We start from the raw sequence: 12,466 nt of genomic DNA, 5'->3' as shown, positions 1-12,466 counted from the left end.
TCTAGGTTGAGCGATACAATAAAGAAGAATGAGTTCATATATAAAAAACTATCAGCTGTGCTCTCTCATTCACCTACACAAAGTAAATTAATAAAGTAGCGACACGAGTTGTTGTACAACAAATGTATACAAAAACCACAGGCAATTTGTTTTTGTTCGAAATACTCACTTGTCAAAATTTGTTTACAAAAATGAACCAATAATTAATGAAAAATATGGCATTATTGTTGTACTTTCCAAAAATATGTTGTTATTTATATTAAAAATCACAGAGTTTTCTTTATTTTTTAAAAATTAAAACATTTTTAAAAATATTATACACTTAAAATACACTTTTTCACATTAAATACAACAAATTACTCAGAAATTTGTACAAAAGCAAGCGTTAAAATGAAAACAAATATGGCAACATAAACATTTTTGACAAGTAAGTCCACAAATACCAAGTTTAAAAAAAATATTCAGCTGTTCAAATAAGTCTACTTTATAAATTTACTTTGCACCTACATAAATTCGGCATTCTCAAAATTTTGTTGTTGAATTTCTGTGTGGATTTTAAAAAAGTTGCGTACAGATCTTACTTCGACAAATGCTGATTAGCAACTGAGTTAATTCCCAGCAGTTCGACAAAGAGTCAATGCATACGAAAAAGACAGTAATTTCTACTAATAGTTACCCACCTAGATGATCGTAATTCGTATGTTTTGGGCCATTCGTCATGAATGTACCCTTTGTAATCGAGAATGAAGACTGCACTAATAAAATGCCTGCAAACTAAAAAGTATATTCTTACTGTCAAATTGATATTATGGATTTTGACAGACAGCGTACATTAAAGTTCATATATAAAAAACTGTCAGCTGTGCTCTCTCATTCACCTACACAAAGTAAATTAATAAAGTAGCGACACGAGTTGTTGTACAACAAATGTCTACAAAAACCACAGGCAATTTGTTTTTGTTCGAAATACTCACTTGTCAAAATTTGTTTACAAAAATGAACCAATAATTAATGGAAAATATGGCATTATTGTTGTACTTTCCAAAAATATGTTGTAATTTATATTAAAAGTCACAGAGTTTTCTTTATTTTTTAAAAATTAGAACATTTTTAAAAATATTATACACTTAAAATACACTTTTTCACATTAAATACAACAAATTACTCAGAAATTTGTACAAAAGTAAGCGTTAAAATGAAAACAAATATGGCAACGTAAACATTTTTGAAAAGTAAGTCCACAAATAGCAAGTTTAAAAAAAATATTCAGCTGCTCAAATAAGTCTACTTTATAAATTTACTTTGCACCTACATAAATTCGGCATTCTCAAAATTTTGTTGTTGTATTTCTGTGTGGATTTTAAAAAAGTTGCGTACAGATCTTACTTCGACAAATGCTGATTAGCAACTGAGTTAATTCCCAGCAGTTCGACAAAGAGTCAATGCATACGAAAAAGACAGTAATTTCTACTAATAGTTACCCACCTAGATGATCGTAATTCGTATGTTTTGGGCCATTCGTCACGAATGTACCCTTTGTAATCGAGAATGAAGACAGTCGTCACTTTAGTGTCCCCTTTGTAAGCGGGAGCGGAGACATTCGTATCTTTACTGTCCTCAAGTAACCTAGAGATTATACTCTTAAAAGTTGTTTTTTTGTTGTACTTTCGAAAGTAGTTATTTTACCGATCTTTTGGAGAAATGATTATTACTTTCTACTACGAGGAAGTCAATCGTCACTCTACACCCAGTTGTGTTTTAATTCATATGGGAGGTGTCACTATGTATATTTTACAAACTATTTTTTATGTTGCCAAAAATAATTATCCTTAATTAGAGATTTTGGTAACACCGGTATAAAAATAATCATATAACATTGATTTTGGACCAAAACCTTATAATCTGTTTCTTTTTCAACAATTTTTTTATATTATTTCATTAAATTGCATAAAATATAATATTTAAGGTATTTTCAGACTACAATACTGAATATTAATACTTGTCAAAAAATCATGTAGTATGATACAATTTCGTAGTCTAAATACAATTTGATTGATTACGACAAAAAATACTTCTGATTCTTATGACATAGGTACGACCGTATTTTTAAGTTTTTGAAAATTTCTGATTTTTCATATGTATCAAAGTTGTATCTTAAATAAAGAAACATTAGAAACAATTTCCTTGTGATAAAAATAAACAGGAAAATAAAATAAGTTTTAAATAAACGAAAAAAAACAGGAACATCATTGAATTTATAAAAGTAAGAATTGATAAAATGTATGTCCAAAATATTTATGTACTTTTTTTACAGATTTTTTGACATACCGACAAAATTCTATAATATTTTAATTTTGAAATGTGTTAATACTCAGTATTGTAGTCTGAAAATACCTTGATTTATATTAAATTAAATAAAAAATGTATGTATATTTGTATGAAAAACTCTCTATCTGATGGTTGAAAAAAATTTTCGTAGAAAAAAAGCTCTATCTGATATAAATTTGTAAATAATTTTGCAAATAATGCAAAATTTTATATAACGATTTAGAATATGGTCGTAAAAATATATTGTAAAAGAAAAAATCTTTACGAACTAGTGAAATAAACATTTTTTGCTCTTCTGAAAACTTGTGTTATTTTAGATATAGACTATTGAATATTTTTTTAATGTATAGCTTTTTATTTAACTTTATAAAATAAAAAAAATAACTTTCAGAAATATACTAATAAAATGTAATTAATCTTTAAATTGTAGAACTATACAACAATATATAGCATGCTAAATATTATCACCGGCTCGCTAAAGAGTTTTTCCCTTTTGACTTAGAATTATACTGTTTAAGCCGGCTTTACACGATCACACAAGTAATATGATCTGTCAAAATTTTGTGTAGAAGAGTACGGATGGGATCGTCTAAACGCAATATGTAATGAAACCATCACACATTGAGAGAGAATACAGATGGAAAATTTGACAGTCGTATGGTTCTCTTCATTTTTTGAAATGATTAAAAAAACAAGCCGGTCTCATTAGATCAGGGATGTATTTTTATGTAAACACATATAAAAAAGTGAAACAGCTGTTTCCATCTGACTTTCTATTTGTTTTATACTAATCGTGTAAACACAAACAATATAAATCATACGACTTTTATTCTGTTTTTTGTTATACGGATGGAATTTCATTTTACTTTTTCATTAGATTTGTCGTACCTAAAGTGTGATCGTCTGAAGAGCCCTTTAGTTATGACGAAACAATTTAGAATTTTTTTCTTTGAAGCACAACAACAATTTTTAAACTATTATAAAACATTAGCATTTTATGACCGCGGTGCCCAGAAAGAGAATGTTTAAAACGCATATGTGTAGTGCAAATAGGAATGTATGTATTGTTGTATGTATCTGTTGATGAAAGTATGTATTGATGCACATTTTGATGTAAAAATGTGTTGATGTACGTACATATGTAGGTATTGATATATGTATATAGTTTGTGTATGTATTAAATGTATCTAATAGGTACTCAAATGGTTAAAAGTCGACCGTTTAATCATTACAATTTATGCGAGACATATGTATGTCTAATAGATCTTTCTATGAAAAGTATTCAAACATTAATTAATAATGGCTTGTAAAAATATTCTCTGTGTATCATTTCATAAAGAGAGCAACTAAATTAAATCAGATATACGCGAAGAGCCACCTTAAGAGCTCCACTTCATTTACACCCGTGGTGGCCAGAAAGAGAATGTTTAAAACGCATATGTTGTAGTGCAAAATATAAAAGAGAACATAAATGAAAATATGTGTGTTTTGCACTGAAAAAATTTTATGTTTGTACATATTTGTGTTATTCATATTATTAGTATTATAAATGAATAACGGAAGAGATGTATGTATTGTTGTATGTATCCGTTGATGAAAGTATTTATTGATGAACATTTTGATGTAAAAATGTGTTGATGTATGTACATATTATTGTATATAGTTTGATGTATTGATATATGTATATAGTTTGTTTATGTATTAAATGTATCTAATAGGTACTCAAATGATTAACAGTCGATCGTTTAATCGTTACAATTTAAGCGATTAATTACTTTAACAAATAAAAATAAATAATTATATATATGTATTTCTAATTGATCTTTCTATAAAAAGTATTCATACATTAATATGTAATGGCTTTTGAAAATATTCTCTGTGTATCATTTCATAAAAAGAGCCACTAAATTAAATTGTTTTTGTTTTATGTATAGTTTGTTTTGTTGCTGAGAATATTTGTATTGCGTGTGTATAAGTGAGAATAACACATTGCCCGCAAGGGCATGTTTGGCCGCCAATGATTTACACGTACGTACGTCATTCTCTTAATTTTGAAGTTTTTTGATTGAGATACACACAGAGAAATCTCTGATGTTAAACATGAAGATAAGTTCCTGTTTGCTGAATGTTATTTTATCTGAGTGAATGAAAATTTTAAAAAAGTTTAATCTTCAACACAAACTTCTAAATAAATGTAGTGTCCGTTACTATGTTATTTCCTGATATATAAGCCGACTTTCTTCAATGTCCTGATAATATTTTCATTTTATTGACATTTAGAGCACTCCATATGAGTGCAAAACATCATGGACAATATTTTTATGCATCTAACATTCTATTATTTGCTAAATTTCTTAAAATCTTCCATTATTTATTTAGTTTTAACTGCACTGAGTATATATTAAGGTCCACCTAATATCTTAAATTGCAAATAAATGCATTTCCGATGGCAATGAACAAAAATAATAATTTATCCTTTAGTTTTTTTCTGACATATATTCATAAAATGTCCAAAATGTAACGTTTTTTTGTCATTTCATATTGAGTACACTGTAAAGTAGTACACTATACAACACTAGAAAATGTTGCAAACTTTTTTTTCAGTGCAAAGAATGCAAAAACAAAAACTGAAGTGGGGTTAGTGAGGCAAGAAAATTTTACGCTCTGCCGATGTCGGAATTAAATTGTTTTTGGTTTGCATATATATCATATTAAAATATTTTTAAATTGTAACATCAGCATTTTCAAAAAACAATAAATAAATTTGCAGCTAGCAGTTGCAAAACAAAATTTTATTGCTGCTAGGAAAAACTCAGCGCAAATAAAAATATAATCAATTCTAGCCATATTAGTTTAACTGATTTGAGTGTGCGCTGCTTTAGAACAAAAATATTTTTTTCTTGTACAACAAACAAGAGCTTAATACTGTTCATTCGTGCTGCTAGAGATTGTAGTGTAACGTCGCAGTTTTTCTAGTTAAACATAAATACAGAACGGCAATATTTAGTAGCAATGTTATTTAAATCTGAAAAAGTTTAAATATTTTTAGTATGACGAGTGATAAAAATGTGTATTTTGCGTCAAATGCTGAATAATATATTAGTAAAAGTAAACACTGCTTAAAAGCCCTATTTAGCGGGTTCAGTTCTATGGGGCCTAGGTGAAATAATGGACCGATGTTATCTATTTTTAATAGACTTCGTCTACAGTACCATAAAAGATCATGTGCCAATTTCATTGAATTATCTCCAAAATTGCGACCTGTAGTTTGATTACAATGTTTAATGCTCTATTCGGGGGTTCAGTTGTATGGGGTCTAGGTGAAATAATGTACCGATCTTAACCATTTTCAATTGGGTTCGTCCTTGGGACAATAGAAGATCACGTACCAAATTTAATTCAAAATTGCGGCCTGTAGTTTGATTATAAGGTTTACATGTGCCAAATCTCATTGAATTATCGCCAAAATTGCGACCTATAGTTTGATTACAAGATTCACAAGCTCTATTCGGGGGTTCAGTTGTATGGCGGCTAGGTGAAATAATGGACCGATGTTGTTAATTTTCAATAGGCTTCGTCTACGGTATAGTAGAAGATCATGTGCCAATTTCATTGAATTATCTCCAAAATTGCGACCTGTAGTTTGATTACAATGTTTAAAGCTCTATTCGGGGGTTCAGTTATATGGGGTCTAGGTGAAATAATGGACCGATCTTAACCATTTTCAATTGGGTTCGTCCTTGGGACAATAGAAGATCACGTACCAAATTTCATTCAAAATTGTTGCCTGTAGTTTGATTATAAGGTTTACATGGAAGGACAGACGGACGGACATACATAGCTAAATCGACTCAGAAAATGATTCTGAGCCGATTGGTATACTTTAATGTGGGTATAGGACCAATAAACAATACAAACATCAGCACAAACCCAATATACCCTTCCCACTAAAGTGGTGTAGGGTATAATTGTAGAATAAGGGTATTAACAGAATATTTAATTAACAAATATTTTAAAATAAACATAATAATTATTAAACAAAATAATAAAAACAACATTTTAGAATTACAAATATGGCAACACTAACAACAAGATGTCGCACGCCTTTTGAGCAGGGTACAGATAGCGATCGAATTCAAATCGCTCGCGAGCGAGTTTAATTAGAGCGATTTAAATAATTCATTTTCCGGCGAATAAATCTATTCGACTCGCGAGTTTAATTTTTTAAACTCGCGATAAGAGTTGAAAATTTAAAGAGCGTAATATAGAACTCGCTCGCGATTCGAGTCAAAACGAGTTAATCGCGACTTTTATAATTTTGTAAATGGAATAAATTAAAATTTATAAGGCATAATCAATTTATATATAAATATGAAATAACCAAATAAGTTTAACATTAAAATTATGTACGTGAATACATACATATGTACGTCCATTATTTGCTGCAAAGTAGTAGACACTTCGTACATACATACATACATACATACATACATACATACATACATACAAACATACATACATGCATACATACATACATACATACATACATACATACATACATACATACATACATACATACATCATTCAACACGTGTTTTATTATCTTCATAATAAAATTTTCCAAACCATTTGATTCATAATCAATAATCTAACTGCCTGTTTCACAATATCGAAATAACATTTTCTTTCTTATAAATATATTGAAAACAAAAACAAAATTTTAAATTTATTTGTTGTTTTCAATATATTTGTAAGAAAGAAAATGTTCTTTCGCATTTAGAGAATAAATAATAAATAAACAAGTAAGAGTTCTATATTCGGCTGTGCCGAATCTTATATACCCTTCACCATGATGTGTTTAAAGCCTTTTGTACCTTTTGAAGAACGAAATGTACCATAAAGTCCCCATCTATGGGTCCTCAGTTAATCCGGGCCATACAAACTTAATTACATGTTCCCAGGTTCAATATTGTAGAAATTGTAAAAAGTACCTTTTGAAGAACGAAAAAGTACCAAGAAGTCCCCTTTTACTGGTTCTCACTTAATCCGGGATATACGAACTTAATAACATGTTTCTAGGTTCAATATTATAGAAATTTCAAAAAGTACCTTTTGAAGAATGAAAAAGTACCCTTTCATGGGTCCTCACTTAATCCTGGCCATACATACTTAATTACATGTTTCTAGGTTTAATATCGTAGAAATTGTAAAAAGTACCTTTTGAAAAACGAAAAAGTACCAATAAGTTCCCCTTACTTAATCCGGGCCATACATACATAATTACATGTTTCTAGGTTTAATATCGTAGAAATTGCAAAAAGTACCTTTTGAAAAACGAAAAAGTACCAAAAAGTCCCCTTGTATGGGTCCTCACTTAATCCGGGCCATACATACTTAATTACATGTTTCTAGGTTCAATATTGTAGAAATTGCAAAAAGTACCTTTTGAAGAACGAAAAAGTACCAAAAAGTCCCCTTTTATGGGTCCTCACTTAATCCGGGCCATACATACTTAATTACATGTTTCTAGGTTCAATATTGTAGAAATTGCAAAAAGTACCTTTTGAAAAACGAAAAAGTACCAAAAACTCCCCTTGTTTGGGTCCTCACTTAATCCGGGCCATGCATACTTAATTTCATGTTTCTAGGTTCAATATTATAGAAATTTCAAAAAATACCTTTTGAAGAACGAAAAAGTACCAGAAAGTCCCCTTTTATAGGTTCTCACTTAATCCAGGCTCTACATACTTAATTTCACATTTCTAGCCAATAACAAAACATTAGTGCTGCTCTCGCTCTGCTACTCTTGCTCTGCTGCTCTTGCTCTGCTTTGCTTTTATAAACAAATTACAATAACAATATTTACCGTATTGTTATGTATTTTGTTTTTGTTTTTGCAGTTTCTGTCTGAGCATGAATAAAAAATCTAAATTTTATATGAAATTTTCAGAGGTTGTCTCGGTTTTTTGCTCATATCTCCGTTATTTATGGACCGATTTTGCTGATAAATAGCGTTCTTGCCGGTCGTATGTCTGATAGAATTATGGAAGATTCGGATCTCGCAGATATCTGGGGTCTTCTAAAAACTGATTTCAACAAACATACAGACAGACAGACAGACAGACAGACATGGCTTAATCATCTCCGCTACCTATAAGGATCCAGAATATATATACTTTATAGGGTCGGAAAATTATATTATAGAAATTACAAACGGAATGACAAACTTAAGTATATATACCCTTCTCACGAAGGTGAAGGGTATAAAAACAAGTAAGAGACATCTAAACATACATAACGAAAAACACAGAAAAACAAAAATAACAACGCAATGACGCCAACAGCATCCAAACATACAAAAAAATACACAGCTGAATAAAACCAAATACATCTACACACACACGTGTACATCTTTTTATATACCCTACACCACTATAGTGGGGAGGGTATTATACGTTTGTGCTGATGTTTGTAACATACAAAAATATTGGTCCAATACCCACCTTTAAGTATACCGATCGATTCAGAATCATTTTTTGAGTCGATTAAGACATGTCCGTCCGTCCGTCTGTCCGGCTGGCTGGCTGTCCATGTAAACCTTGTGCGCAAGGTACAGGCCGCAATTTTCAAGATAATTTGATGAAATTTGGACCAAGCATGTTTTTTTGGCACAGGGACGAAGCCTATTGAAAATGCTTGAAATCGGTCCATTATTTTTACCTAGCCCCCATACAACCATACCTCCCGATTTGAACTATATAACTTTTTATGCCATAATTACGTCAAATATTCTACTATCTCTCTAAAAATTGGCACAAATAAGTTTTATATAAGTATAAATGACACTGCAGATTTTCGTAAGGATCGGCCTATATTTGACCCTAGCCCCCATACAAACCCCCCTTCAAAAAATGTCTTAAACGTTTAAAATTGACTTGTAATCATTTGTATCGCAATGAAACTCAACAAAACTAACTGTTATTTAAAAATATATCCTTTTCCCAAATTTACCGAGGATCGGCCCATATTTGACCTATATAAAGCCTCATATAGAAATTTTAATTTTTTTATCAATAAATTGCTTAAATATTTTGGATTTATGGTAATATTCAACATAAAAGTTTCTTTATAAAAAATAAAAATGTTAAAAATATACTCATGGTGTAGGGTATTATATGGTCGGCCATGCCCGACTATACTTTCCTACTTGTTCTAATATACAGTGTTGTTATTGCTTTTTTAACAAAAACAAAAATAACAACGCAATGACGCCAACAGCATCCAAACATACAAAGAAATACACAGCTGAATAAAACCAAATACATCTACACACACAGGAGTTCATCTTTTTCTAATATACAGTGTTTTTGTTGCTTTTTTAACAACGCATGAAAAAATATGACATTTTTTGATGAAATTTTCAGAGGTTGTCTCGGATTTTTGCTCATATCTCCGTTATTTAACGATCGATTTTGCTGATTTTAAATAGCGATATTCTCGAAAGCATGTCTAATAGAATTATTGAAGATTCGGATCTCGCCGATATCTGGGGTCCTCTGAAAACTGATTTCAACAGACAGACAGACGGACATGGCTTAATCGACTCCGCTATCTATAAGGATCCAGAATATATATACTTTATAGGGTCGGAAAATTATATCATGGAAATTACAAATGGAATGACAAACTTATATATACCCTTCTCACGAAGGTGAAGGGTATAATTACACGATTTTTTTTAACAAAAAATTTTAAATGTACATATTTTTAAAGGAATAAAAAATTTGTCAAAATTTTATTTATTGAAAAATACAAATCTGCCGAAAAGACACATTTTAGATTTTATTATTGAGAAATAAATTAATGTTCGAATAGAAGTGACCGCGGAATAAGTTTTTCAAAAATGCCATAATCAAATGTACAGATCTTATGCTGAATTATTTTGTTTTATTAAAAAAACCTTTTTAAATCAAGATTCTATTTTCCAACAACAAATAAGGATTAATTTGCACAAATTTATCATTTAAGGCTTTTGTAAGTATTAATTGAATTATATTATTATTTATAATATTAAATCCATAGATCAATTAATATTGTCTTTGCTTTTTACCCCTGAAATTAATATGTCGAAATTTAAATCTACATTCAAACTATATAATTCAGAACAACTTTCACAAAATTTACCAAAACCACACAAAATTCTTTGGTAAACAATTACCTTAAAAAATTAGCAACAAAGCATTAAAAATATTAATACTTTAAATTTCGGATTTTTAATCATTTTCTCCTTTAAAGCACGATTTAAACTCTCATGCCCGTTAACAGAAAGTATGATTTAGTTAAATAAACTAAAAGTTATCTATCTTCCAGTTAATTTAACAAGAATCTTTAACGGAAAGTTAAAAAATATCATTAACATTAATTGTGAATAATATTTGAAAATTAAAAGTCAAATTTATAAATTATAAAATTTTAATTTATTTTAATCATTTTAAAAACTATGAGTCAAAAAGAAAAAAGGATTCGGTTAGCAAATTTAAATATATTGTACTTAAAACTAATTGAACATTATTTTTCATAGTTGTCAAAACTTTTCTCCTCGTGAAGAAGATGCTCTATTATCTTTAGTAGAGAAATATAAAGATATAGTTGGGTCTAAAAAACGGACGCTGTATCTTGGAAACAGAAAAGAGAAACATGGGAGAAAATAAAAGAGGAATTTTGTGTCCAATCTGACATTCATCGTACTTCGAAGATGCTACGTGAAAAGTACGAAAATATGAAAAAAACCCTACAAACATTTTCTATTGCGGAAGTTACCCGTGTGAAACTTCCAAACGTGCTAAATGCTCGCCAGCGATGTTGCGGAAGTATAATAATTCTTGTCACCAATCGGGAAGAAGTGATGCCGAGCTGGGGAACGTCTAAGAGTAACTTGGAAGATATTTCTGGAAGACCCGCAGAAGAAACTTCTAGATGACTCTTGGAAATAAGGTATTGCCAAAGACTCTTCTAGATGTGACTAGGAAGTCACTTCTTGAAGTGACTACCTAGTATCCTCTAGAAGTGTTCCTATCTTATCTTCTAGTAGATGAGTTTTCTCTTCTTCTATTTGTATACTCACCAAAATAAAATCTATAAAAAAAATCTAAATAAAATTAAATTTTATAGTTTTTATTGAATTAATTGAAATTAAAATAGTAGAAAATATAATTGATTTAACAACTAATCTAAAAAAGTAATATATGTACATTAGACCGACTCTCAAAAATGGTGCTTGAGTTACCCTCCTCATAATATTCGCTGTTATGTAATATGATGTTAGCCAAAATATTTTCGGTAAAGTGTTGTCCATTCGTGAGCTGGACAGTTTTAAAGAAAATATCGTATAGAAACACGATTCTTCATGTTAAATTCAATATTTTATCCAGCTTCAAAAAATCTTTGTTATGTTTTATAATGGTTCCCAAAATATTTCCAGTCTATCTGGAAATATACCGGTTACAAAAAAGTCCCTTTTTAGTTATTTTGTTTTAAATTATACAGCATTTCTTAAACAATATATATAGTCTAGTGGTGCGCAAAATTTGCAAAATTGTGCAAATATTTAATTTTTTTAGTAAAAACCTAACAATTTTAAATATTTTGGAATATGACAATTATAAGCTAACGGTTATTTATGATTAATACATCATTGGACGCGACTTTTAAAATACCTTTTAAACGATACCCCTTATTGGATATTTTGTTTCAAAACAAAACAAAAATTAAAAAAAAAAAATAATTCCAAATTACTTTTTTTTAATTGGGTCCAGCGGTCACTTAAAATATTTTGGGAATCATCATAAAACAAAGCAAGGTAAATTTTGGGAGGGTACAATAACAAAATTTTTTGCTTTCCATACAGAGTGAGTCGGTCTAATGAACATATGTATCAAAAATTTAGAATTATTACCTTATAATAAAATAATTTTCAGGGAATCTGTATTAATATTCCAACTGCTGACTGGTATACTTCCAAAAATTGTAAAACGTTGGACTCTAAAATATTTTTGTAGTTCTTCATCAATTTTATGATTAATCCATCAAATTGTAAGAGTTATAATATGGAACGCATTAATCCTTCAACGAAATAAAC

This window comes from Lucilia cuprina, chromosome 5 (assembly GCF_022045245.1).
Source record: "Lucilia cuprina isolate Lc7/37 chromosome 5, ASM2204524v1, whole genome shotgun sequence".
NCBI lineage: Eukaryota > Metazoa > Arthropoda > Insecta > Diptera > Calliphoridae > Lucilia > Lucilia cuprina.
Note: the sequence above shows the minus strand (reverse complement) of the source record.